The sequence below is a fragment of the Struthio camelus genome, chromosome 22 (genome assembly GCF_040807025.1).
Source record: "Struthio camelus isolate bStrCam1 chromosome 22, bStrCam1.hap1, whole genome shotgun sequence".
NCBI lineage: Eukaryota > Metazoa > Chordata > Aves > Struthioniformes > Struthionidae > Struthio > Struthio camelus.
The window spans coordinates 1,325,990-1,353,795 of record NC_090963.1 but is presented as its reverse complement, the minus strand read 5'-3'; the positions used below and the strand labels follow the sequence as shown (position 1 = coordinate 1,353,795).

The following is a 27,806-nucleotide window of genomic DNA, read 5'->3' as shown; positions in this document are numbered from 1 at the left end:
CCTGGAGGGTCCCACGTCTCCCTGCTACGGGTCGGAGTTTGCACCGTGGCTCTGAGACGCTTTTCCCTTCCCTCCCGCTGGGGCCAGCCGGGCGCCCCGACCCGGGCTCCGGGGGGGGGAGCCGGGCGCCAGCCCCGGAGATGCCTGCTGCCAGGATTAGGGGATTTGCCGGCTCCCCACCCAGCAGCGACCCAGCTCTGTCGGAGCCCAGCCAGCTTTAGTTCGTGACTTAGTTTCCCGGGAGGCGTGAGAGGCTGTTACAAAGCCGGGAGACGCTGGCGCCTGGAGAGACAAGGGAAAGCAGAGGGCTCAGCGAGCAGGCAGGCATCAGCGGCTCGTTGCCGAGAAGCGTCAGCTCCTTGCAGACGTCAAGGATAATAAGGATAACAATTACGGGGAGAGGCAGGAGCTGAGCAGGTCAGGCGCGCCGGCGCCCCGGGGGCTCCCCGCTGCAGGCTGGCACGCTCGCTCGGGGAGCCCCCGGCTCGGGGTGGCGGGGGCCTGGCCCCGCGGCGGCAAGCGGTCCGCATCGCACCGCGGCCGTGCCCCGCTCGGTGGCGCCTGCCCGGCGGGGACGGGTGTCCGCTCTGCCGCTGCTTTCCCGCCCGGCGTGAGGGTGACACAGGCGCCGAAATCTGGACGCGTGACCCGGGAGGCGCGGTGCGGCCCGCGGAGAGCGAGGGCGGGCGTCTGCCGGAGTACCGGCCCGGAGACCAGGCGGAGCCCGCTGGCGGCTGGTGCGTGCGCGGGTGCCGCTGCCGCTCTGAGCAGCAGGGAGCTCTCCCCTTCCCTCCCGTATTGGCTTTAATGTGTAACTTATTAAGATAATGGCTGTTCCGTCTCCATCGGTTTGAAACATGATCTAATAGGAATCTTACAACAAAAGTTGCTAAGCAGCTATGACATGATTTACTAATAGACTCTGAATGTGCTGTAACTGAGATGGAAATTAATTTAGTGATTAGGAGATTAATATATGGAGTAGAGCATATCCTAGCTCTTAAAGGCCAGGAGGAGCTGTTCTGCTGAGCAATCGCCCAGCGATTCCTTCATGAGAGCTGTTACACCTGCGCCTGAACCCGGCGCATCCTTTCAGAGGCATCACCTTCACCGGTGCCTCTGCTGGGCTCCGCGGGGCGGCCGGCGGCTGCTGGGAAGCGGCGGTGCCCCCGCGCCGGGCGCCTGCCGCCGAGCTGCCCTGCTGCAGCGCGCGCGTCCCCGGCGAGGCTGGGCGCCTGCCGCACAGGTGGCGGGGCGTGATTTTCTGTTCAATGTTGTCGGCCTCTCAATGCATGGGTTAATATTGTTTTGTTTTCGCAGCCGCCTGAGCTCGGTATTTGGGGGAAAAATACCCCAACACACCCCATGCTCCAACTTTGTGAATCGAGGACGGAGGCAGCGCTGGGACTGGCTAACTGAAGGGAAGCGCACAGGTTGGGAGTCTGCCCCTTTTTTATGTTTGTTGTTGTTTTTTTTTTAACAGCAGCTGTGCATCCATATTTATTGAGGGGGAGAGAAGAAAAACCGACCGTAATCCCAGGGAAGCAGAACATCTTGTAATTATCTCGGTAGCTTGGCTAGCACAGGCGAACGCAGGCTCCCGTGAGCGAAGGCTGACCACGAGCGCTGCTCTGATTTCCCAGATCTGGGTCGTTAGGGAGGGCAAACAGGATAGATCTGATGTTAAACATGCTCTGAACATTAGTGGAATAAAAGGAGCTGATGGACAATTGTCTCTCCCCCCAAAGGAGCAAGGCGGGAAGTCGATAGCCTTCCTCCTCCTTGCTGGTTTGGCTCGTAGGCGGGCAAGCCCGGGGCGCCGGCTGTCTGCCCCCGGCCCGGGGCCGCCGTCCCCTGCTGCCGCCCCGCTCCCGCCGGCTCGGCACGGCTGCTCCGCGGCCGCCGGCTCTGCCCAGGCTGCCGCGGGCGGGCAGGGGCGGGCGAGGGAGAGGGCTTGGCGCTTCGGGGGCTGCTCGGGGCTGCTGTCCACCGGCACCGCCGGAGCCGCGGGGCCCCGGGCCAGCCGAGCCGGGGCGGCAGCGCGGCTGGAGCCTGCTGGCCCGCCGTCCGCAGCAGAAGGCAACGTTTGCAACTGCCGTGGAAACGGGAGCGAGGAGCGGGGGGAGAAATCGCAGCCCCTCCGAAGAGCCGTGGCGAAAGGCCCTCTGGGCCGGCCGGCGCGCCGGCCGGCGTTGCCAACCCTCCCCGGGGGCCCGTTCCTGCAAAGACCAGCGCGACTCAGTAAGAACCGGGATGGCGCTCTGCTGACCTCCCGCTTGGGTAAATGGAGTGAAATAGAATAATACTGGAAAAAAAAACAAAACGTGTCAGTGAATGGCACACAGGGGAAAAGAGCGAGAGGCAGTCGGATGCAACCTGAGGAGGGAGAGGCAAGTGTTAGTCCTCCTGCGGCAGGTTCGTTTGCCAGATGCTCACCGGCATTAGCACCCGCGCGGCTGGCGGTGGGGCGACCGCAGAGGCACGAGCGTGACGGGCTCCAGCCCGCGAGCCGCTCGCTGCGCCCGGGCTCCGGCGCTGCCGGGTGCCGGAGATCCGGCCTTTCGGGAGGCAGCGGCAGCAGGGCTGCGAGAGGGCCTGCGCCTTGTGCAGGAGCCCGGAGCGCCCCGGCGGGCGGTGAAGCGGCAGCGCGGCGCCCGACCCGCGGGTCCGGGACGGGGCAACGGGCTCCGCCGCACCCGGCGGGCCTCGAGCATCGTCCGAGCCCGCGGCTCCTCTCTGCCGCCTCCGGATTCGGCAAGAAAAGTCATATTGCCAGGTAGGAAAACTTGGGTCTTTCACAGGCGTTGGTAACATTTCTGACAGAGGGCAGGAGTGCGAGATGAAGAGGACTGCGAGTGTATGTTTCTCTTCCCTTCTTTTTTCTCTTTCTTTTTGTAGCTGTCTCCCACGCAGCCTCGCAAGAAGAAAAGCTTGTGGGCATCTGTGCTTCACTTCTCCCTTCCCCAGGGGCTTATCAATATGCGGGGCCTGCTACCTCGATAAAGGGCCTTTACTGTCTTTGTACCGTCAAGGTCACCGCAGAAGCCTGTTGTGCAGAGGGAGGCCGCGGGGCGGCGGGGCCGCCTCTTCCCCTTCGAGCCGCCGGGCTGGCCGCCGAGCTGGCGCGAGGCGTGGGCCCTGCAGCGCACTCCCCGGGGGGGTCTCGCGGCCCTCTCGTCCTGCCTAGCAGCTGCCGTGGCCATGCAGTCGTGGCTTTCTAATTGCTTTAGTGCAAAGCGTGAGCTCCCAAAGGCGCCGGATGGGGCGCGGGGCCCAAACCAGGTGCTGCGCTAGCTTGTGCCACCCCAGCCCGCGGCAGCCCTGAGAGCGGCCCTCGCGGAGGGCGACGCGGGCCGGGGGGCCCGCCGAGGGTTGGGAGCCCTTGGCAGGCGGCCGCGGGCCCCAGGGGACGGAGGGGACGGCACGCTCCTCGGTGGCTCCGGAAGAGGAGGAGGCCAGGGCTCGTCCGCGGACAGCCGTCGCCCGGGGCGGGCACTGGCGCGCGCTGCAGCCCCTCTACGGCAGGACTGCAGCAGCCGCTCACAAGCTCGACAGGTAGTTTTGGGTGTTTTTACAGCGGGAACGCCAGCATGCTGCTTTCACGGGCTGGGGAGGCGGCCTGAACGAATGGGACTGAAAGGCAGAGCTGTGAGTGCCATAGCATCAATGTCTAGACACACACTCGCAGACACACCTGCTCTTGACGCTGTAATGAAGGCAAATATTTAGAGAATGGCAGAGTCCAAATTGCTCAGCGTTTCAGTCGGAATCAACAGCCCTGCGAAGGCTGGGATTAATTTGAAGGAATTTACTAGCGGAGTTTGTGGCAGATAAAACAGTTTGCTTATTTCACACTTGTATGGCCACCTGCTACGAACTGTTTGTTCAGTTTCAAATTCTTTAATTAAAATCAACATAAAACAGATTGAAAACATCCCAAGAAGGGGATGCTTGATTTGCTGGAGGATATTGCAGAAGACATGCCAAAGTGGTTGAAAGATGCTTTGTCGCCCGCGAGCGGCCGTGGGCGGGCGCGGTGCCGGGGGGCTGCGCGCCCTGGCAGCCGGCTGGGCGCGCGGTGGCGGGGCAGGAGCGCCGCGCGGCCGCCCCGCGCCCCGCCGCTGCCCTTGGCGCTGCTCGCGACGCCTCCCGGCCGGCTGCGGGCAGAGGGGCCGCTCCTCTCCCGGCTGTCCCGCGGCACGGAGCCCGTCGCCCAGCCAAGCCGGGCGGCGGGCCGGCAGCCGCCGAGCTGCGGCGGGCGCCTGCGGGCGGCGCGGCTCTTCACCCCTCGTCCCTCCGCCGCCCGCGCACCTCGGCAGGATTTGCTGGTTTCTTGAGGCGCGCTCACCCGCGGCCCCGAAGCGGCCAGACGGGCTCGGGCCCGGGCCCGGGCTTCCTCGCGCTGCGGTGCTGAGCTGCCTGGGGGCCTCCTCCAGCAAACGGCAAAGCTGCAATGCGCAGGGGCCGCTGGCAGCCCTCGTGCAGCTCTCAGATAAGAAGAGAATTTTCTCCTGGAGAGCGGCTTTGTGCCTAGCTGTGTGTACGGTGCAGTGAATGACCCGCTCCGTGCAGCGGCGGAGAGGGGCCGGGGACAATTAGGGTGCTCACTGGGAGCCGGTTATCTGAAGGAAACAGGCACACTGCTATTTAGCTGTCTAATATCCCAATGGGAGGGGAAGCAAAATTAAAAACTGTCTCTCTTTTCAGAGCCATTTGAATCTGAAGGAGGATCCTTTTCTCCTTTTTTTTTTTTTGATGGCTTTTCATTTGAAGGTTTTTTTTTTTCCCCTCTCTCTGCATCCTCTAGTTGTGGGTGGCTGCTCGCAGCTGAGAAGAATCAAGAGGGAAGGAGGGCCGGCTGGGCTGAGATGCGAGAGGCGCTGCTTCTGCCGCGCCGCTGCCTCGCCTCCTGCCTGGTGCTGGCCGCGAGAGCCGCAGGGCGGCGAGGCACCGAGGGCCACCTCGGCTCCGCCACCGCCACCGCCACCGCCGCGGAGGGGAGCTGCTGCGCCCGCAGCGCCGGCCTGCCAGCTCTCGGCGCGTTTCGGGGCGCCCCGAGAGCGTGGGGCCGCGCGCTGGGCCCTGCGGCGGTGCGCTGCGGCTGGCGGAGGGGCGAGGAGGTGTCTGCTGCTGCCTAGCCGGGAGCCCTGCCGGAGGACGCCGAACAATGGCATCTCAATTGAGGATGCAGAGATGCTCAGAGAAACCAAACGAGCCTCTCCGTGTATTCATCAAAGCGCCTGCATCTCCCACTCCAGTGCAGGCGAAACAATAACAAACACACAGTGCAGAAAGTTAATATGTAGCCAGATGAGCGTTTTAATAACGAAAGGTTAAAAAAAACCCTCTCAGCCTCTCTGCCGGCTCTTGCCAGCTCGCGTTCCTGAGAGTCTGGGAGACCCAGAGTACCATGACTGTATTGATTCAATTATTCTCTACAATGTAATACTCTGCATTTGTGTGATAGCAACAAACAGAGTTGAAAGACATACAAAAATAAATGATCTGAAAGTTAATATGGCTGAATGAGCAGCTCTGAATAAGAGGAGAGAGTGCTTTGGTTTTACATTGTAAAATCAATAGTGTGCAGAACAATGTCCTAACTTTCTCCAGGGACCTGGAGAGGACCCGCCTGAATCGATCACTATGCAAATTAATTGAATTCATGAAATCCACATCGCTGGGTAATTGATGCTTCTTATAATTACCTCCGAGTTATGAGCTTTTAGAGGATTTCATTGATTCTCGCACAGAGAGAGAGAGGGCAGGTTCCTGGAAGGGCAGAGCGGTGTGGGAGGCAGGCGCTGGGTTAATGGGGGTGGTGGACCCAGCACCAGGGTCCTCCAGACGCTCTGGGGCATGGGGACCTTCTGGCTGCCACCGGGCTGCGGGGCCAGATGCCTCTCCTGGGAAAGGGAGCGAAGGGCCGGGGTTTTCACTGCCAACGTCACCGGAGTCGTGGGGATGAAGCGGCTGTGCCTCCACCTGGATCTTAGCACCGCCAGGAAGAATCAGCAAGTATTTCCCTCTCCCGTGTCTCTGCCCTGTGCGGGACCAGAGTTTGCGGACGGTTAGTCCATAGCAAGGCCAGAGGTGGCAGCTGGCCCGGGACTTTCCCCGGCCGGCGCTGCCGCAGCAGGAAACATTTGGGCAGCGCCGGGGCAGCGCCCTGTGGCCGGGGCTGGGGGAGGCGAATTCCCGGGACGCCAGCCGCGCGCCGGCTGGCCGCGCAGTGCCCGTGCGAGGACAGTGCTGGCCTCCGCAACGCCCCCTTTTCGCAGGGGCTCCTGGCCTGCACACCCTGCCGTAGGGCTGTTCGCGCCAGGGCCCATCTGCCTCCGCCTGGGCAGGGAGGGGAAGCGGGGCTGAAGGCGCGGGCAGCGCCATCTCCTCCTGGCGCTTCCCGTGGGGCAGAGGGGCAAAAGGGACCCTGCAGCCTCCTGGAGGTTTTCCAGTTGTCCATATCACCACCTTCAACAGTAAAAGCCGTGTCCCTTCCAAGCTTGCTGAGGCTGCTTTGCAAAGAGCCCTCGCAGGACACGCGCACAGCTCGGCGTGCGGTGGGACCCGCGGAGACCCAGCATGCTTTGGCTCGCATACCATTTCTGCTGCTTTGAAAGCTCGGCTGCTCCAAGAGCAGCTCTTGGGAGGCAGGCTGGTCTGCAGAGCGCAGGCTTTCTCTGCAGACGGGCCTGGCTACCCAGCGAGGCTGCCTCTGGGCGCCGCGAGCAGGCTGGGTGCAGCGTTAGTGTTCCCGGCGCTGCGCACGCGCGGCTGGCAGCGCGGGCGGCCCGGGAGCCCCTGCAGCAGCAGCAAGCATGGAGATCTCTCTAATTTCATGAGGCCAATTCTGCTCATCCAGGCTTTTGGCTGCTTTCTGAGCAGTACTGCGAGCAGCCTGGGGAAGGCAAAGCCAGACACCGTTGGATGTCCCCACCAGCAACCTCGCCAGAGGTTTTCCATCCACAGACTCTACTTTGACAGAGGACAATTTCAGGCAAAAACTATGCCAGAGAATAAAGGGAAATTGTTTAAGCAGGGGCTGATATTTTTCTTATTGGACCAAGCAGCCCCCGACTGACGGACCAGAACAAAGGTGACAAAGCTGTGGCCGCTATCTGAGGTTTCCTGTTTAAACAGCCATGAGAGCTGGGATTATTGCTTTTACTGAAGAAAAAGAAACACCGTGCAGCCAAGCCTAAAGCAAAGACAGTAAATCAGTAATGAACATAATGCTTTTGTTAGAGACACACTTGTCACATGTCAATAGGGGATGAGAGGCCACTTATCCCAAGAGGAGCCAGCGCAGCTTTTACACGTCCAGGTGCCAGCTGTCTGGGCCAGGCTTTCCTGCCAAGCGAGAGACATGGCTCCTACCCCCAAACCTTCAGTGGGTGCAAATCAGGGCAGCGTACCTTAAACCTGGTGTAGATTTGGCCTTTTTGTGCTTAAACAGGTGTGATGCCCACTGCCAGCGAGGAATGTTTTTTTCAGAGAGCGCCCTTGCGAAGCCCGAGACCCAGCCGTTCCCAAGGAAAAGCTGCTCTCCCCAGGCTGTGCGCTTCATCAGAGGGAGGACCTTTGGGCGAGGTGCTGCAGCTGCGGGGAGGCAGGGGTGCAGCCGCAGCCCCATCCCACCCCGCCCCATCCCACGCCAGCAGCAGGGAGCTCCTGGGCATTACTGGAGCGCAGGTGCCACCTATAAAGGCAGAGAGAAGAGGCAGGGCTGGTTCCTTAGGAAGGTGATGAAGACGTGGGCTGCAGGTTTGGGGTGGGGGTTAGGTTTAGGGTTGAAGCAGCCAGCGGAAGAGCAGCTCCTTCAGCAGGCCCAGCGAGAGCCAGGCAAGGATAAGCTTTTTTTCCCTTGTTTTGGCTCAAAGGGAGGGTGGGATGGAGCAGCAGCCCCCTCTGGGACAGGAAGCCTTGGGGGGTCTCTGGTGTTTTCCTAGGAAGGGGTCTGTAAAGGAAGCCTGTGGCTGCTGCCCGCTGGCCATGAGGTCTGCCAGCGGCGCGGTGACCGAGCTTGGCTGGCGTGGCGAGGCAACCTGCACTGGGCGGCTGTCTGGCAGTCCGTCCGACAAACCACGTAAGTGGGCAGGTTTTATCCAAAGGGATAATAGGCTTCCATGACACATCCTTTAAGAAAAAGGGACAGGCAGTTGAGCTCTGCAGACTAATTAGGTTAAGTTGATGAGCTCCTCAGTAATGTGTGTAATTAAGATGGGGAGGTAATTGAAGCAAGTTGTCCCTTGCAGAGGGTGGCGTGGGTGGGCTGGGTGCGGGCGCTCCCCAGGGATGGGGTGGGAGCCTGGCGCTGAGCAGCGGCCCTGGGCCCCCTGGCTGTGAGCGTCACGCCGCGTCTGCGTGCTGCGGTGCAGCATGCCAGGCATGACGAGAGCCCCCCGGGAAAGGCAAAGCCAAACGGCGGGTTGGGAAAGCTGAAAGGGAGCTTCCAAGAGGTTTGTGCAAAATGGAAAGGATAAAAAGCGAGCAGGATGGGATGGGTGTAAAGCACCAAAAAAAGGGAAAAAATAAGCCCAAATTCTGAAGGAATTATAGAAATTGCTTGTTCTGGAGAAATAGTGTGCGATCATAGTTAAGATTTATCAATACAGATATAGTGCTTAACAAGACAGACAGTTCTCGCTGTGTCGTGGCAGCTGGAGTGCCAGTGCAGCCTCTCTGCAGCTTTTATCCTTGCTCTCTCGTATTTCATATCTGATCTTTTTTCTTCTCTCCTGCATCAACGTCTCTTCTCTGGTTCTCTCTCTTTATTCTCCTACATTGGTTCTTTTTTCTTCGGCTATCTCATCTCCCTAACCCTCCTGCTCTCTCTCCTCCAAATTGGTTCTCTGCAGAATCACTTCTTGGCCCTGTAAAACCTCGTTAGGCTCCGTTTCGGGGCGCTGCGTTCAGCTCCCCCTTCCCCTTGGTTACGGACAGCGTTTCAGGGGAGGGGGCTCGTGTCCTCCTCGCTGTGCCTCCCTTTGTTTTCCTGGTGGTCCCCGGTGCTTTCGCTGGCTGCCGTGCCCGCTCCTCGCGCGCTCCCCCGCCTCCTCCTGCTCCGGGCTCCTTTGCTCACTGTCTCCAAGGTTACCCAAACTACCTTCCCAGCCCTTGCAGAGCTCCTGGCTCCTCTTCCCCTGGCACTTCGTGGTCACCGTTTGGATTTTTGCCTTATTTGTTGCCTCTTGCGGTTCTCCTGTGGCCTTTCCAGCTAAGGACCAGCCAGTATTTGTCTAAAACCTGATAGATGGCCTCCAAAGAGGGGACCTATCGTGTGTGGTGAGAGGGAAGGCACGAGTTAAAATCCCCCCGCTTCCCGCTTTGACGTGCCAGGCTGATGCCCCCATAAGCCAAGGCGAAGCGTCCTGCGCCCTGGGGCATCCCAACCCGCCCCTCCCAGGGAGGGGGCCGCGGTCGAGCTGGGGGCACGGGGCTTTCGGGGAGCAGCTCCTCCGGAGACGAGACTGCAGCCCCAAAGCTCCCCGTGTCCCTCGGGGCCCGGGCCCTGCGGAGAGGCTGGCTGGAGGGGAAGCGGAGCGAGGAGCGGCTCATCCCAGGGAGAAGTGAGGGGCGGCACAGGAGCGAACGCACAGACAGGAAAGACTGCTTATTTGCCAGCAATCAGTGCAGCTCAATCCCGGGAGGGTATTTGGGGGCGGAGGTGGAGGGTCGGGGGTGGGCAGCAGCCCGCATGAGCTGCGGGCTGGCGAAAGGCTTTCGCGAGCCTTCGGGTTGTCCTCGGAGGGGATCTGCCCGGGGACAGCCAGGGCGGCGTCATGCGGGCGGAGGGGTGAGAGCTCGGCCGTGCTTTTCGCGGGGTTCCCGCTCGCTGCATAGCCCCTCAGGGTGAGGGTTTAGGGACATTACCTCGAAATACTGCAAGAGTGAGATTTAACACTAATTCTTTTCATGGGGCCTTTTAGTTGTTACAGCCTGAAAAGTGATTTGAAGAAGGGAGGAAAAAAAAAAGGGAAAACAAAAGCAGAAAACCCTTCCCAGATGTATGAGTAGCCTGAAATATCTGGCTTCTCTCTCTGCAATAACTGGTGGGAACAGGAACAGATGTTTATAGGTCACATTTTGTTGTTGTTGTTGGGCTTTTTGTTGTTTTTTTTTCTGATGAAGGGTTTATTTTTCTCCAGTTCATTTTGCTAATTGAGAGCTGCATCGTGATTTCCTGTTTTTGTGCCAGGTGACAGTGGTGGCTTCCCGCTGGGAGCAGCGATATCTCTGCGAAGCCAGCTGCCTCGCCGTCACCGGGCTGGGGGACCCTGGACTGCCGGCGGGAAGAGGGGCTCAGCGGGGGCCTGCCGAAGGGTCTGGCCCGGGGAAGGTTGCACCGGCCCCGGTGTCCCCTGTGTCCCTGCCAGCCGGTGTCCCCGCCGCGGAGGCGGGCGAGTGTTGGCGGTCGGGAGATGGCAGTGCTGCACTGGCGCAGCGGGGCTGCAGCCCTGGCCAAAAGGGTCTCCAGCCCTGCCGGTCCCCAGCCGCGGACAAGCGAGCCCACGGCTGCCGTCAGTGCCGCAGGAGCCGTCGCTGCAAACCCCTGTTACCCTTTAGAGATACAGGCTTTTCCTGGGAGGTATGGAGCCTCCCGGCCGCGGAGCAGCTGCGAGATGGGGTTTGCTTGGAGACGGCCCAGCGGTGCTGGGGTCCCTCGCCGGTCCTCGAGGCCCGGGTGATGGGCTTCTGCGGACGCGGGTGTTCGGGCCGTCACGGCCGCCTCGAGCGTGCCGGGCCGTGCAGGCTGGCGCTCCAGCTGCGCCTGTCAGGCGGCAACGAGCTGCTCATCTGGAAACCGGTTATTAAGGGTAATAACAGTCGTTTGGGTTTAACTGTTGTGTTGGCAAGTGCCTAAGTGACGGGTGACTCCGACCGCCCAGGCGGGCGGCGCTGGGACCCCCGCCGCCGCGGGTTCCCTGAGAGCAAGCCCGCCGGGGGCGGGCAGGTCCGGCAGCGCCCGGGGCTCGTGTCCCCTCTGCGGCGAGGGGCTCCGGGTTTGGCGGAGACCTCGGGGGCGGCAGCGCTGCAGGTACCTGGGGGAGGACAAAACCTGCGGTTCTCAGGGGGCCCGTTCACAAGTCAAAGGTGTTGGAAGGGAAGAGATTTCTCTCTCCTGTGTTTGTGTGTGTTTTTAAAGATCCCTTGAAAGGGATGGCTTGGAGTGAAGAAGAGTTCGCACAGATCTGCTTCTCCTATCGCAGACACGCACTCGCCTTTCCCTGACTGCGAATCGACGGGACGTGTTCCAGGGAAAGATCATCTTGAAAGGAAGAAATGGATTTTCCCCCCACTGCTTTGCCATTTTTGCTTGTGTTTCTGAAAGCTGCAGTGATGGGCTGTGAACTTTAAGGAGCGATTTCTATTCTTCTCTCTCGTCTGACATGTGAGCAGAGGGACTGCGAACCTGAATAGCGAGGCAGGACTTGAGCCTCTTTGGGGAGGGAGCTGAGACCAAGACAACATCCTTTTTGCCCCCTGCTGAGCCGTTTTCACCTTCAGGCCCTAGAGCGGGAGGTGCAGGCAGGCTGCCTGGGACAGGGGGCTGGCCCGAAAGGTGCTCGCCGAAGAGGGGGGCCGGGCGCTGCCTGGCCGTTGGCGGAGCGCCGAGCGAGCCCCCTGCCCCTGCCGAGCCGCGAGGCGCCTGGGGGCAGCCTCGGCCGCGGCGTGCTCTGTGCGAGAAGGCAAGTGCAGCTGTAAAGCAGATTTCCTCTGCTAATTGCAGAGGGTAATAAAAACAAAGCAATCCAAGTACTATAATGGTGGCATTTAATTAATACTGAACAACTCAGGAGCTCATATGGATTTATACATTAGATCCACATTAGCTTGAGCTAGTCTGATCACGAATAACATTAAGGCAACGCATGCCTAAGAGCTGGCGCTTGGGGCGTGCGGTGCTGCCGGTGCGCGGCTCTGCGGGCCGTCCCGGGCGAGCGGCTGCACCGTGCCCGTGGGGAGGCCTTGGGGGGGCAAGTGGAGGCGGGTGCCCTGGCGGCACGTCACCCTGCCCATCCGCCCGTGGCCTGGTGCTCGCCCCCGTGCTCCATCAACCCTGATACATGCCAGTTGAACGCGGGGGGTCTTGCCCACGGGGTGGTGGCTGTTGTGGCATGCACTGGGGCAGACTGGATCTCCAGAAGAATTAAATGGGGCAGTTCAGATCTTTAAGAGGTGATGCAGTTTGGTTTTTTTTTTTTTAAACTGAGATCTGTATGTGACATACAACTGGACTACTGTAGACGCAGTTTCAGACCTGAAGCCCCAGGATGGACATCCCACTTGCTTTCTCATGTCACCAAAGAGCCGGTGGTGTCCTCCAGACAGGCAAAGCCACGAGGCTTAGGAGCAGGGCTGGCTGGGCAGCTGCGCTTCCCCGGGACGCATTCGGCACTGGGGAGCTGTGCAGTGCTACCAGCTCTCCCAGCGGCGCTGCTGGAGGCGGCCCACGACAGCACTGGTCGTGGCTTGAACCCGCCCTCCCCTCCGGTTGGAAAGGGAGCAGACGTCAGCGGAGGTGCCGTGATGGCCTCCCGCGTCCCCGGGCTCCTCCTGCTTTGCGCCGAGTGCAGCTCTTCCAGATCAAGAGAAACATCGTTTTAAGGTGCACGTATTAATCCTGCTCCTAAGAGGCAGGTAGATCACGTATCGTGCTTGAAAGCCTCCCTTGGAGAGGATGAGTCACGTATCTGAACACTGCTGGACGAGCAGGCTTGTACTGCCGAGCGCGGCTGCTGCAGAGGACGCACGGGCGATCTGCGGTCAAACAAACTGCAGAACTGACAGGGAGACAAATCCCCCTCGGCACCGGGCAGGGAGAGCTAGGAGAGCAGGCGTGCCCACGGATGGGCGCGATGCTGGGAAAAGCTAAGGAACGAGCGTCCAAACATCGCGGGCCGGCTGGCTGGCTGCTGACCTGCTCGCGCCCGGGGTTTGCAGCCTCCTTCCTGCCCGGGAGGAGCTGCAAAGCGTGAAAGGGTGCGGAAGAAAAAGGCTTCCCTGCTCGCGTGCGAAAAGAGCTGGAGAAACGAGGCCTCCAGAACTTTCTGAACTCCGCTTCGCTTAAACTCAGCTTTCTCCACTTAAACGAAACTATCCCCCCCCCCCCCCCATCCGAAGCCTTCAGGCTTTAGAGTTTTGTATTAAGCACTCATTATACCTTTGGTGTGACAAATGATTGAAAAGTGTAATTTGAAAGCTAAGCTCCCCATCACGCTCTTCCCTGTTGTTTATTTGCCAGCTCTGAACGGGTTGACTGCCAAGTAAAGTAATCGGAAGGTAATAGCCTGATATCGGGTGAATCCCTAGAGCTGCCAGCAAGCTGGAAAACTACAGTCTCGGTGCCGCCTGCAGTATTCCTGCGCTGAAAATAATTGTGTAAAACAGTACAGTGGGGATCAAACTTGGGCTGACATTTTGCTTTGTAAGAGTTGCGTTCGGCTCGGTGTGATGTGGTTATTAGTAACTTGCTCGGGGGCAAGGCAGCCAAAAAGTGTCTCGGGGAGAGATGTTGAGGTTCATTTGCCCATGCAGATAAGACAGCAGCTTCCTAAACCAAAGTGCATATCTTTATCATCGTCCCCTCCCTTCCTTTTCGCTTTCCCCTTCTCGCCGCGATCCTTGCAAAGCGTTGATTTTATTGAGTGTGGCAAGTGGCAGTTCATTAAAAAGTGGGAGCAGATGGGGAAGGGATTGTAGAAGAAGATTAATGATGCACACCGACAACTAAATAGGCCCAGGTTTCGGAGTAAACACAATCACGCCGGCTTCCTGGGAGCGGGTAATCCTCCTCTGTCAGCTCCGCTCTAGTTAGCTGGCCGCCGAGGCGCTCGGGAGAGCTAACGAGAAGGGATACCGTCTCGGGCACGGCGGTGGCGTTGCCTTCGCTGCCGAGGCCGTCGGCAGCTGTGACACATCTGCTCTCGCAGGGGCTCGCGCATCGGTCCGCTCCGTGTCCTCGCCAAGGCAGCGTTTCTCTTGCCTCCTCCGCCGGCTCTGCTGGGCCTCGCGCGCTGCCTGCCGCTCCGGGCGTCACGCTGAGCCTGGCACGTCGTCGCCGGCAATAGCCCCGCTCCTGCGTTCGGGGTCGGCCGGCAGCCGGCAGGCGATGCACGGGGCGAAGCAGAAGGCGGCTCGGCGGCGCTGCCGGGCTCCCCGTCGCGGCGGAGGGGTGGCTGCCGGCGGCGCGGGACGGAGGTGCCGGCAGGCAGCTCCGCTGCTCTCGCTCCGGGAAAGAGAGATGCGAGGCCGGCGGCGGAGGAGCCCGACTGCTCATTAAGGACGCTACGTTTCCGTCAGCAGCCTCTTTTCCCTGCCGTGACAAAGTTCACCTTTCCCTACCTGCCCTGCCTGTCTCGGGCTCGCAGTCTCTTTCGGTTTTTTTGACAGTCCTGACCTATCCGCGAGGCTTTGCTTTCCCGCTAATAGAAAGGCCGTACACCAGCAGGCATCTGTGCCGCCTGATTTAAATACCGGGTACATTTGTCTTGCGGCAGGACGGCTGGTTCCCGCCGGTGTCCCCTCCGGAGGACGAGCCTGTCATCGTTGATGTGACCGTAACTTTGCTGCAACGGACAGGAGAGCGCCCGACACCTTGTTTAAAGCGCAGCGGGGAGGGGAGGGCGGCGGGCTGGGAGCCGTGGCCGATGCCCCCCAGGCGGCCGGAGAGCCCTGGGCCAGCGCTGCCGCCCGCGGGGCGAGCCCGTGCGCCTCCCGGCCCCGGCAGCCTCGCCCAGGGCCGTTTGGGGCGCTGGGTGTTGCACCCAGCTCCAGCCGTCCCCATCCGGCCCCGTGCCGCCAGCGGCGAGGGACGGTGCCCAGCAGAGCCACCGCGCAGAGTGTAAATAATTTAATAAAGGAATGTTTGGAATTATATCACCCTAAATAATATAATAAACCCTAATTTACTCACATTTATCTCCCGGAGTTTTTTCTGAAAGCGGTAATCTTGCATCTTCTACAGTGATGGATTAAGGGGAAGGAAACTCCGCTGGGGAATAAAAACCCACATCGTGTAGTTTTTGACATGTTATTATTCAGTTTTATCTTGGGTTGCTCATTCCTGGCCCATTACTCATGTTCACAGGGATTTTTCTCCCTCTTATTTATTTATTTTTATCGTGACCAGAAGCACAGACGCTAACAAATCATTCCTGCTCTCCCTCGGTGCGCGTGAGGAGCCGTTCGCTTGCCCGGGCGCCGGGATCCCCACGGCATGCCAAGCGGCCGCGGTGCCGGCGCGCTCCCGTTCCCGGCGGTCTCTGACCGGTGCAGCCCGTCTGCCCTGAAATCGTGCGGCCTCGAGATGCCCCCGAGGTTTGCCGGAGGGAGGCTCTCCGGCGGGGCGACCGGCGCGCAGCGAGCTGCCCGAGAGCAGCTGGGGTGCAGGCGCCTGCAGCCCTTGACGGCTTTAATTTTTCACATGCGCTGCAGAGTAGCTGCAATCATTAACACCGCAAATGGAGGAGTCCTCAGTTGGTAGCTTTAATTACGGCTAAAACTCTGTCTTTATTGCTTATTAGCAGTTATGCATGGCAGTACCCAGGATGCAATGCCGCGTAGTTTTTCCCTTGGAGGGAAGCTCTGTTGGCTGCAGTGCTTAAAGTCGCAAAGAGGTTATTAAATAGCTGCAAATTGCACGAGTAATGCCTGGGATGGTGCTTCTCTTATTTATTACCACTGCTTTGCTTATCCCTGAGCTCCAAAGAAATGTTAACAATTCAGACACGAGCCCAGGTGCCTGCGCTGGGGCGGCCGAGAGCGGGCGCGGGGTGCTGCGGAGCTGGGGACCGCCTCGGCTGCAGCGCCGTCCGGCCGCGGAGCTGCTGCCCGTGCCCGCGGCCCCTGCCGCGGAGAGCAGCGCCAGGACGCTCCTGCTCCGACCTAACGAGCTGCAGGGAGTAGCAGGGAGGCTGTTTGTGGGCCAGCCGGGTGAAGCCCTCCGGGGAAAAGCCTGGCGTCTGTTCTCAGATGCTCCCGGCGAGGGGTTTCGGCCGGTTGTCGGAAGGCCACATTTCGCACGGAAATCACTGCCGCCGGGCTGGGACGCTTCCCAGCCCCTCGTGGCCTCACCTGCCGCCAGTTTGGCTATCGCCCCGCTAGCCCTCCTTCCCCGCCTGGCAAAGCGCAGCCAGGCAGCTCTTCTTCTGCATGCGGCTCGGTATTTATTTACTCTTGTAATAAACTGTGGCCGTTGCATGCATGCAATGCGTGCGGGGCGGGCTGGGAACGCGCAGCGCTCCGCAGCGCGCGAAACCCCCGGCGGCAGCAGCAACACGCGCCCTGCCTGCATGCTGCAAAGGGGGCGAGAGCCCCGCGGCCCCTCCGCAGGGTCTGGGGGACGCTTTGGGGAGCGGGGCACCCGACGGGAAGCACCGGCGCTCTGCTCGGGAACAGACACTTTAAGGGGGAAAGCGCCCTAGCGGTCCTCGCGCCGCGGCAGCCTGCCGCGCTCCGGGCGAGCCGAAGGAGCAGGAGCCGGGCTTCAGCCTCTGCTGGGGGCTGTCAGCTCCGCCGCCTCTAAACTTTACACTGTGATCACAATTAGCCAGACAACAAACTCCGTGTTTGACTATCCCTGTCTAAATTTGCTTAGCTCAAGCTGGAATCTGCAGTAAGTAAACGATTTTCTGTTTATACTCAGCACTAATGAAGAGGCAGCGAACGTTGCCCATTAATAACGCAGAAGATGATTGTGTTTGCAGAGGGCCTGTATACAGCATGTCATACTTACCGGGGAGCGCCTGGCCGGCTCTCGATTTCCCAAGGAGCGCGGGGCTTTGGGCTGCGTCTGCGCTCGCTGCCTTCCCAGGGGCGGTCGCCTGCGCCAGGCGGGAGCTCCCTGCGGCGCCGGCAGAGCTGCCGCGCAGCCGCACGGCGCAACCGGGCCGGGGACCGACCCGCTGCCGTGCGGTGCACCCCTGTGCGCCTTGATGCACCCCTCCTTCCCCAGCGCCAGCTCTCACCTCCCGCCCCTGCGCCAAGCCTAAGGGAATAGCGCGTATTTGCAAACAGCGAATGTTATCGAGCCAAACGAGAGCGATTATTAGGGGCTCGTGGAATCGTCGGCGAAGGCTGTGTTTAATTAGAGCTCAGGCATAGCAGTCGTCGCTGCCGCGCGGCTGGTCCGCTGCTCTCGGGCTCCTTCCCCCCAGGCTTCCTCGCCGCAACCGGCTGCGCCGAGCGGGCTCTTCCCCGCTCCCCCCAAATACCCGCTCTAGACTCTCAAGGTTAGCGCGACGGGGGTCAGCCGCGTTCACACCTTGATTACAGAGCCGGCAGGAGCTGCTAAGATTTCTAATTAAGATTAAAGAATGAGCAGAGCTTATAAACGGTTCTTGGGAAGGCATAATTTGATTAGCTTGTTTCCTTGCATCCCGCTCGCTGCCGGCCCCCGCGGCACGGTCCCCTCGTGCAGCCCCGCGCGGCTCCTTGCTGCCGGTGCCGGGGCTGCGGCCGCGGGCTGAGCCTCGCCGGAGCGCTGCGGCGGCGGCGGCGGGCGCCTGGCCCGGCGGGGCTGCTGGCGGGGAGCACCCCGTCGGCCGGGGCGAAATGCGGCGCTTGGCTTCAGAGCGCAAATTTATTCATGCAGATCTGTGCTTATTTATTTTACCCACACGTCACCTGGGACGGGAGGAAGGAGCAGAACAGCGCCCAGCGCTCCCGGGCTTGGGCCACCCACTGCTCTTCCTTGTCCGCCGAGCAAGAGGCGCTCTCAGCGGGACGCTGTGGCCCGGGGACCCGAGGCTGCCCTTGGGGGAGCCCCGCGCTGCCGGGCCAGGGGCCGAGGCGCAGCCGGCGCGGGGCCACGCTGCGGCCCCTCCATCCTTGGGGCTGCGCCGAGGCCGCCCGGACGGGGCCTGGGCAGCCGGCTCCTGGAGACCCCCCGGAGCCGGGGCTCGGGCCAGGGGCTCTCCGGAGGTCCCGGCCAGCCCCAGCCTGTCCGCGGGTCTGTGAAATGCCCCGTCACCGGCCAGTCGAGAGGCTGATGCTTGTAAGTTGTTCCCTGTGTTCGTAGCACACGCGCCCAGGCTATGAAGGCTGGAAGAAATTGAGCCCTGAATTTGCAGACGTGTGCAAGGGCAGCCGGCCGGCCGGCTTGTGCCTCGCCGCAGCCGCAGGCAGGGGCGCCAGCGGGCTGCCGTGGCGGCGCAGGGGCGCTGGCAGCTGGCAGAGCCCCGAGGAAGAGCAGGCGCGTGCCGGGGGGCCTGCAGGAGGGCATCGCTGCCCCTTCGCAGCCCTCGCGCCTGCCGAGTTCGGCTGGGGGGCTGCAGGAAGGGCGGGCGGGCTGCGGGAACGCCGCGGCCCGGCAGCCGGCGCGCTGCTCTCCCCGCGGTTTGCCGAGCGGCGAGCGGCTCCCCCAGACCGCCCGAAGGCGTTGCCCGCCGAGAGCTCTGCGCCGCACCTGAGCGGGGGGACAGCTGTGCATCAATATTTATTCAAAACTCCCAGGAAACCTGGATGAAGTGTAATTATCTCAGCTCAATCAGCTCGGATTAGCATACCATCAAGTCACCCATCAGACGGGGGGTTTGATTTCTGGGATCAAAGCTGCGCGCTGTAGCCACTGATTAGGCGGGTGCAAGGCAGGCAGGAGAAGAAGGCGGCGTGCTCCGCCGCTTTGATAGCCCCCTTGCTGCCAAGTTAACTTTCTCCTCGAGAACTTTCCTCTCCCCTGGGCCCTGCCTTGCCTGCAGCAAGGCGGGCGGTTTCTGCCAGCGGTGCCCTGGTTTTTTGCCCGAAAAGAGAAAGGCCCAAATTGCACGTGCTCCGTTGGAGGGGTTTGGCGGCACGGTGCTTTCGTCCTGCGGAGGGACGGGGCCGGCTCCCCGGCCAGGGCGACCCCGGGGGCGCCAGCGGCCGCTTCGGGAGGCCTCCTGCCCGGGGGCTCCCTGCCGGCGGCCCGGTCCCGCCTCGGCCCTTGCGGGGCTGAAACGATCCGGGCGCGCCGGACGGGGCTGCCTTCGCAGCGCTGCTCTGCAACTCGCGGTGCGCCTTTCCTCTGCCTCCCGTGCTCGTCCGCAAATTATCCCTCAAAGCGCAGAATCGGGGACGGGGACGGGGAAAGACGTTGCTTTTCCATGCTTATTGTGATGTTCCCGCATCTGCCTGCCGGGCAAGCCTGGTTGGCGCCGGCGCCCGCGGCACCCGGCTGCAGGGCCGGGGCTTCCCGCCGGCGGCGAGGGTGCCGCGGGGAGCAGAGCCCGGCTTCCCCGGCCCTGCCGAGCGCCGCCTGCGCGTTTATCGCGGCCCAGAATCGCTCCCCCTGCAACAGCTACTCCCCCCCCCACCTCCACTCCCGTTAATTAAGAACTAAATATAGATCTTAATTGAGGCACTGATGAATTTAATTTAGAGTGGCATTACTGCCTTAACTTCCAGAGCTCAACGCCTTGTTTGTATAATGTATAATATAAGCTAAATGAGTGCTTACTTGTTACCACCATAAATAATTCCCTTGCAAATCCCTTCAGATACGTCTCAGACACTAATCCATCTCCTCCTACAGAATATTCATGGGCACCAATCCTCTTTCTTCCTACCTCACAGATTTTAATATAAAACCTCCAAGCAGCTTGCAAACTTTCCCCCTCTAAAATTAGCAAATAATGGGGGAGGGAAAGGTGGGAGGGGAAGCAGGGCGGGGATGGAAGGACCTGCGATTTGCATTAAATGCCGAGGTTGCAATCTCAGCCGAGAGGGCCCCCGCGAAGCGCCCCGGCCCGCAGCGCCTCCACGCCGCTCAGCACCAAGCTGCCTACGTACAGCTGGAGGTGAGCCTGGCTCTGCCTGGCACCCCGCGCCGGACCGGACGGATGAGGGGCAAGGAGAGCTCGGCGACCGCTTCCCTGCCTGGCAGGACACCGAGCCTGCGTTTGGAGAGACCTGCCTTTTATTCCCTGGGCTGGATACGGCTTTGCAAGGGAGGGAAAGACCCCGGGCGCTGCCCCCGGCCGCAGGGGCGGCGGTGCCGAGGCCGTGCCGAGCCAAGGGGCTCCCCGTTTGCCTCCTCGGCTCCTCGCTGCCCCGCCGGACGGAGGCTGCTGCTTTGCGCCGGGGCAGAGGGGCGCCCGTTGCCGTCGCTGGGCACCAGCCACGCGTCCAGAGGAGCCCGGCACGGCGCGCAGATGCGGCAAGCAGAGTAAACTGCTGCCGGCGCAGGCCAGGAAGCAAGGCTGACCTCCCCAAAGGGCGCCCGCTCCTCGCGGCAGCGCGGGCGGCATCGCTTGGCGGGGGGATGCGGCTTAACAACCCAGACGGCGGCTCGCCTCCCTCCCAGGCGGAAGAAGGAGGAGCGAGAAGAAGGTGGGAGAAACGCCGTTTCGCCGGGCGCTAACGCAGCCGGGCCTCGCGTGCCTGGTCCTGCCGAGCTGACGGCCCCGGAGGCAGCCGGAGCGCCGCGTCCCCGGGCGCCACGCCGCCCGAAAACCCGACGCCCCGGAAGCGCCCGCGGCAGCAAGCATTTGCAAAAGGGCCTTTCCAGCAAAGCGCGTTTCTGGGGGGAGGTCGGACCCGTGCAGGAAAAACACACGCGAAGAGGGAGAGCTTTTCCTTCCTGGGGGCGAGCTGGCCTGCCGGAGAAATCCCGGGGCGAGCAGGTGGCAGTCGGGGGGAAAGAGGCACATCTGCCGGGGTTTGGGGTGCGGGCGGCGCAGCGGGGCACGGCACCGGCCCTGGCGCGCGGCGGGCCGGCCGGGGGGGCCGCAGGGACCCCGTGCTTGCAGCGCCAGGCGCTCGGCTCCCGGACGCGCTGCGCCAGGCGGGACTCGGCCGCGGCCTTCCGCGAAATAACGCCCAGCAATCAACTTCCTCTGCCGAGCCGGCACAGGAGAGCAGCGGTTGGGAAGGAAAATAGAAGAGCCTGCGTCTGCGCCACGCTCAGCCCTGGGCCGCGGCTTCGTCCTGCTTGCTCAAAGGATTTTTTTTTAAAGCTCCACTTTCATTCCTTAAACATATAGCAAAATAATCGATTGATTTTTTTGATAGCGCCTAAGCCGCGTGAACCTCTTCATGGGAAGCGATGGCGAGCGGATAGAACGGGAATTAAGGTTTAAAAAAAAAATAAAAAAATCCCACACCGAGAAAGCTACAAGGAAAATTCTCCCTGATCAGGGACTTAATGGGCAGCTTAAGGCCTGTCTGCGAGAGGGGCCGCGGGGACAGCCCGCCAGCCGGCTCCGCAGAAAGCGGGACCAAGCGCCCGCGGCCCTGCGCCGCGGGGCGTCCCGGCACTTCGATACTGCCACGGCTCTGCCGGCCGGGCAGCGTCTGCAGCGCGGGGCAGGATGTGCCCGCTTGCAGCGGCTGCACGTGCAGCGCCGGGGTTTTGGTGCCTGCCTCCGAGGCACTCCGCCTCTTTTGCCACTAGTGTTTTGGGTGGCAAAAGCGGAAAACGAGCGAAACGGGTGCGAGCTTTCTGTCGGAGCGCGGTGGGCCCGAAGGACTCCTCCGAATGGCTTCTGCGCCGGCCCCGGCTCGTAATCCTGCCCCGACTCAGGGCGGAAGCGTCCCCCGACCCGGCTTTGCTCACACCTTCAGCGCCGCGCGCCGCAGCATCCCGCCAGGCGTTTGGCCGTCGCTCGGGTTTTGCGAGCATGAGCGCCGTGAAAACAGATCGGAGCTCGTTACTGAACGGAAATTAGCCGTTTGCGGTCTCCCCTGATGCAATTAGCCTGGCGACACACGCCTGCCGGCAGCGCTTGTCGGACGGCCGCGCTGCTTAAAGGCTGCGCTGGCCTTTGGGGCGCCTGCCAGCCCCTCCGGCCCCCAGCGACGTGCAAAGCCGAGGCCACGGCCGGGGGCAGCGCGGGGAGCCACCCCCCGCCACCGTCCCCCCGGTCGGAGCTGCGGGCTGGGAGCATCTCTGCTTCCCCTGCTCCGAACCGCCCCAGCGGCACCAGCAGCAGCAGCAGCAGCAGCAGCAGCAGCGGTGGCGGCAGCAGCAGCAGCAGCAGTAGCAGCATCATCATCATCAGCAGCAGTAGCAGTAGCAGCAGTAGCAGCAGCAGCGGCGGCAGCAGCAGCAGCAGCAGCAGCAGTGGCGGCAGCGGGAAGCGCGGCTGAAGCCGCCGCCGCAGGGCGGAGGGGCAGAGAGGCGGCAGCGGCTGCAGCTCGGCGCCCCGCTGCAGCTCTGCGCTCCGCGCCGGCCGCCTGCGTGCGTCCGCTCCCTTTGCCGGCTCTGCCCTGTCCCGGTACATGTCATTTGCGCAGATGACAGATGACGTGTTTATCCCGAGGGATGCAACTCTGAATATTAGGATGTCAGAACTGGCTGCATTTGCAATGCGTTACTGTCAAACGGAAGATAAAAAGGGAGGTGCACTTATTTAATTTGGTACGAGGCATGAGAGGCGAAGCCGGGCAGAGGCTGGGCTCGGGGCCGGGGCCGGGGCTCGGGGCGGCCGGCGGCAGGACCCCCGCGGCCGGCCGGGCGGCGGGACGGCGGCGGGCTGTCGCGCCGGCGAGGCGAGGGCGCGAGGCGGCGGTGCTGGCGGCGCAGAGCGGGCGCCTTTCGGGGGCCCGTCTTCTCTGCCGCGCAGCGCATCGCTTCAAACTCCGAGAAGCAGCCTCGTCCGCGGGCAGGTCGCGCGGGGCACGTGGCAGCTCATTCATCCACGCCAGGAAAATTTGTACTCTAAAAAAATTGGCTAAAAAAGAAAAGAAAAGAAAAGAAAAGAAAAGAAAAGGCTTTTTGAAGGCAAACATCCTGGCTCCTTAGGGAAGGCTCCAAGTTTGCAGAATACCAATTAAAAATATAAAAGTGCTTCTAAAAAACAGTCTGCAGAGCCCGTTCCGAAGGGGGGGGGAAGGGGAAGCGTGTCGGGGCGGCGCTCAGCGTCCCTGGGCAATAGCAGGCGGAGGGCAGGGGCAGGCGGAGAAGGGCGGCGGGGCGGCGCGGGCCCCGGCGGCGCCGAGGAGCCCTCGGGGAGGCAGGGGCAGGTTACGCGCGGGGACGCGCTGCGGAGCCGGGAGGCGCCCGAGAGCTACCCCGCTCTCAGCTGTAAGGCTGCTCTGGTTTCTCCCTTTTTTCCTTTCCTTCCCGGGACTCGCTCCGGGTGCTGGCGTGGAGCGCGGGCGGAGGCGGAGGCTGCACCGTCCCTCGTCCCTTGCCCGCGTGCTCCACCGCTACGGGGTGGGGGGAAGAGACGTGGAGAGGCAGAGCGCTCGGCTGAAGGGTTTGGAGATGAAGACGGTGCCTCTACGCGTGAAACCTCCGGGCGTACAAAATTAGCTATCTTCCCTTCCCAGCTGCTTTCCATGTCACCTCCTCTTCGCACGCAGATATTTCTTTTTCTCTTTTAATGAGGCCATAAGGCTGCAGTTATGTCTTGTGCTAATCCAGGGATAAACAACACTGATACCGCAGTGGGATTTGGGGTTTTCTGGTAGCCAGGGAAAAGGGAGGATGGATTTTATCGTGTGTGCGAAGGCTGTATAATAAATAGGCCTGTGTGTCCATGAAGCTATCCAGGCTCGTAGCATCCACCTGAGGTGCTGGGCGAAGCGAATGGGACAGGCTGGTGCCTGGGGTTTTGGTTATTTTTTTCTTTTTGAAACTCCCCTTTCTGCCTCTGCGGTAGCAGCAAACAGGAGCACTTCCACCTGCGAACACGGAGAGAAGGACGAGCCTCCTCTACCAGAGCCGGCGGGCTTCGTGAAGGCATTTCCCGGGCGCGCACTTCGATGCTACGTTTTGCACAGCAAAATCCCGCTCGGCAGCCGAGGGGCTGCGCGGCAGGGCCGGGGGGACGCGGCACGGCCCGAGGTCCCGGCGGAGGGGCGCCTGAGGTGGGCAAGGCAGCACTCCTCCGCGAAAGCGGGGTGGGGGACCCTTCGTCCCCCTGCGACTCCGGGCGTCGTGAGCGACAGCCTGCCGGCGGCGGGGACAGGAGCCCTCCTGCTGATGCTGAGATAACGCAGCGGGTAATAGTTTTCGACGTATTTCATTGAAATATAACAAAATATTTGCATAGCGTTATTAGATAAATGGGAGCTGACTGGAGGCAGAGCTCGTTTGGAAGTACGGTATGAAAATTCATTTAAAATGAAAGAATATGGAAGCTTAAGTTTATGGTAACAGATTGATCGCCGAGAGTAGCTAATGACTCCCAGCAAATACATCTCAGGCAGCACACCCCTGCCCTGCTCGGCCGCGGCCCCGGGCAGCGCCGCGGCACAAAGCGCGTGTGCAATAAGCTGTCTGCGGTGGCCCTCAGCTCCGCTGCCCGGCCCCGCCGGGAAGGCGGCGAGCAAGCCCGGCTGGGCACGTCCGGGTTAGGGGTGATGGGGTGCAGGGGAGCCGCCGGAGGGAGGGAGAGGGCAGCGGGACCCCGGCAGAAACGCCGGGCTTTCATTCCCATCTCCCGATAGGAAAGCAGATTGAAATGCAGTGACGGAAACAGTCGCTGAAAAGCTACTGCAGATGAGAGGTGAGGAAATTAATAATGTCACAGTACTAATAGTAATGAGTGGCTGTGCATGTGCTAATTAGTTTGGAGCCCTCTCTGCAGCTCGGGTGGGCGCGGGCAGGCGGCTGTGATCAGGCAGCCCACCGGGCGAGGGGCGGAGGGCCCCCAGGTGCCCGGAGCCTGCCCATCAGCGCCCGCACCTGCGGGCAACGGGGCGCACCAGCAGCCTTGAAAGAGGGGCTGGCCCCAGGTCCCTCCAGGGCTGCTGGGTGCTGCTGAGATGGGATGCTGGCCTGCTGCTCTGCGGGTGGATGGTGCTGAGCTCTGACTTTGGAAGCCCCCAGGCAAGTTTCTCCCTGGCCCTGTGGGGTTTTGTGTTGTATGCTTTGCTGAGGAAACGTGTAGGTTTTGGCAGAGGGGACATGAAGCCCTGGTGTGGTGAGGGCTGCCTCTTGTTGTGCTGCAGAAGGTCTCTGCAAGTTTGAGGCTGAGAAATGCCATGTGCAGTGTCTGTGCTCCTGTGGGTGGCCCCAGGTGGGCTTCTTCCACCGAAGAGACCAGAACTGCTGCTGCTTGGCTTGGTGTTGAAGGGTCTGAATGGCATGGGGCTGCCTGAGTGCACGATGGCTGGTGGGATGGTGCTGTGGTCTGGCTGGAGCAGAGCGTTTCCCTGTGAGCCCTCTGTCACTGTGCCTGCACCCTGGGGCTCTGCACCTTCGCTGTTTGTGAGGTGCCAGTGGCTAGAAAAGAGAGCAAGGTGCAAGCAGTGGGGTGCTGAGGAAAGGGAGCTGTGCGGTGGGGGCCCAGTGACGGGCTCCAACAGGCTCTCTGGCCTCCTGTGACACGTGTGAAGGCACGCGCCGGATTTCTGGCTTGCAACGCTTGTGCTGAGCGTCTTCTTTTAAGCCGCTGGTTGGCGTGGGAGGTGGAGCTGTGCAGGAGGGGAGATGGCAGGCAGTGCAGATGAAAAGGCATGAAATGCTGCTAGCAAACAGGCAACTGCACCCTCTGCATGTCTTCTAGGTGTTTGCCCTGCGTTTGTCACAAGGGCTTGGGAAAAACGTCGGTTTGGGGTGTCGGGAGAGATGCTGCGTGCAGCTTTTTGGAATACGCTTGCTATTTCCCCCCTTGTGCTGGACTGGCTCACTGCAGGGGTCTCCTCCTAAAGGAAAATGACCTGTTAGGACTCCTGTGCCTGGCCCCAGGTGCTGTACATGGGCTAAAGTGTCAAGCTGTGGGTCCCTGGGGGTGGAGAGGGTGCTGCCCCGTGGAGGTGCCCTCTGTTACAGGGTATGAAGCAGGAAGATCCTTGGCCTTAACCACATGGGGGTTTTAACACTTTCTCCATCCATACACTAAGGACAGGTTAGGAGAAGATTAAGCAAATGTAGTTCATATTGTTTAAAAAACAAAGGCAGCCTGTGTTTAAATTACTTGAGTCTGCATCCAGCGCTCGTAAACAGCCTTCTTCAGAAACTCTCTGCCTACAGACTTTCTGGAGAGTCAAAGCTTTAATCTTGATGTTTCACTAAAAAGATGTTACTCGGAGGGTTTAAAAAAGAAAAAAAGTAAAGCCTTACTTACAATACAAAAAAGTGGAGACTTTCTGCTTGACCTTATGCCTGAAAATAGCAAAAGGAAAACTTCCTAGCTGGCAGTTTAATAGTGGGCTCCAGCGCTGGCGTGTCAATGGTGCCGCTATTAGTATGCGGAGCCGGTAGGAGAGCCGCTAAGGCCTAAAGACAGCTTCGCCCAGACACAATTGAAATGTTTTTAGAAATGACCAGCAGAGTGTGAGTGACGTGCCCTTCTTAAGCTAAATAAAGTTAAAGATAAACCTGCTAAAGAAAAAAAATACATGAGCTAAACATCCTTTCTCTGCTTCGTTATGCAAATGCTTCTGTCTGCTGCTGTGCCAATTAGCTGCCTCCTTGGGAGCTCGGCAGGGCAGCGCCTCGCCTTGCCAGCAGCCCGGCCCTTCTCCCCAACCCCTTTTCTCTTCCCCTTCAGGAGTTAAAATAAATCAAGGTCTGACCCTCCTCCTGGGCTCCCCAGCAGAGGGGCTGTGCTGGGAGGTGGTGGGGCAACGGGGACCCCGTCCTGGAGGGTGCTGGTGGCCACCCCGGGCTGGCTCCGTGCGCGGCTGGATGAGGCTTCTGCCTGGGGCTGGCTGAGATGGGCAGCGAGGGGCCCCGAGGTGCTGCTGCTGAGAGGTGCAAACAGAAAAGCAATCCAGGCTCGCGCTAAGGTGCCCTTATTTAAGGCAATGGGCTTGTGCGGCATGCTATAACAACACACAAATGAGATATTGCAAGGGCTGGGAGGCGATACCTCCTCTTGCCTTCCACCAGCCAGCAGCTCGGCTGGGAAGCAAACACTTGCTGCTTGCTAAGCCTTGATATTTCAGTGAAGGGTTCGGATTTAAATGTTTGTTTTAATTAAAGCTGAGTAGGCCATGATGTGTTCCCCTGGGCTCCCGCTGCCCGGCAGGCTGGGTTTGGACGGAGCGTGCTTTGGCAGTATAAAGCGGTCCATAGCAGGAAGGTGGGGAATTGCCTTCCCTCTGTTTTGCAAAGAAACGGTCCTGACAGTGTTGGGCTATTCTGGCCCCAGCTCCCTCACAACAGGTTTTCTACCTCTGTCTTTGCAGCGGATGCTTGCCCTAGGAGCTGCGGGTCTGGGGACGAGAGGCAGCGCGGGCAGGACCCCGTGCTGGGGACCTTTGCTGTGCTGCAGGCTCCTTGGGCCTGGCAGCAGGCGAGCCGGCATCGCTGCTTGCGATTCAATGGGCTGCGAGTGCTTCTGCTGTGATTTCTTGTCTAATTGCCTCTGTCCTTGTTAACATGTTCTCCCCTTCTTTGTGCTCCCCCTAATGAGTAACTCCTACTTGATGTACAAGATGTAAGTATACAAGTTATTAATCTTCCACCAAAGCAATTACATCAGCACAAAATTCCTCGCTGACGGTGTGCTTGTTCTTCTCTTGCCCCCTTATCAGGTTAGCAATTTTGGATCTGCATTAAGTGTTCAGAAATCAATTTTCAGCTTATTTTGTGCTACAAAATTTGCCATGCCTGAATCTGTGATACTAATTGAACAGGAGCAATTGATGTTTTAGCAGTAATTAAAGATGGTAATTATTACCAAATCTCCCTATGGCCCCATGTGTTTGCTTTGGACTTGTCAAAACTACAAGCAGGTGGAATCAATCTTAATAAAATTGGTACTTCAAAGCCTCTTCCTGGTAATGGTTTCCCACAAGGTTGGTGATAGAAGCAGCAGAAGAAGATGAGGAGAAATCATGAAGCCTTGTAGAGTGGAGGGGGATTAATGGATGTTTCCTAATTTAAAAAAAAAAATCTTGATCTAAAATTAAAAAAGCAACAAGAGATT

At 60.5% G+C, this 27,806-nt stretch overlaps 1 protein-coding gene and 1 long non-coding RNA gene across 3 annotated transcripts in view; one reads left to right on the top strand and one right to left on the bottom strand.

The window, feature by feature from the left end:
- PAFAH1B2 (platelet activating factor acetylhydrolase 1b catalytic subunit 2) overlaps positions 1 to 27,806 on the bottom strand; it is a 195,512-nt gene that overhangs the window by 162,574 nt on the left and 5,132 nt on the right. The window lies entirely within an intron of this gene.
- On the top strand, positions 8 to 4,943 carry LOC138061906 (uncharacterized). Of its 2 annotated transcripts, none has more exons than XR_011135904.1 (3): positions 8 to 417; positions 1,321 to 1,433; positions 4,808 to 4,943. It is a non-coding gene; the product is annotated as an uncharacterized lncRNA (long non-coding RNA). The 2 variants fall into 2 exon arrangements; XR_011135903.1 differs by lacking the exon at positions 8 to 417 and adding an exon at positions 541 to 737.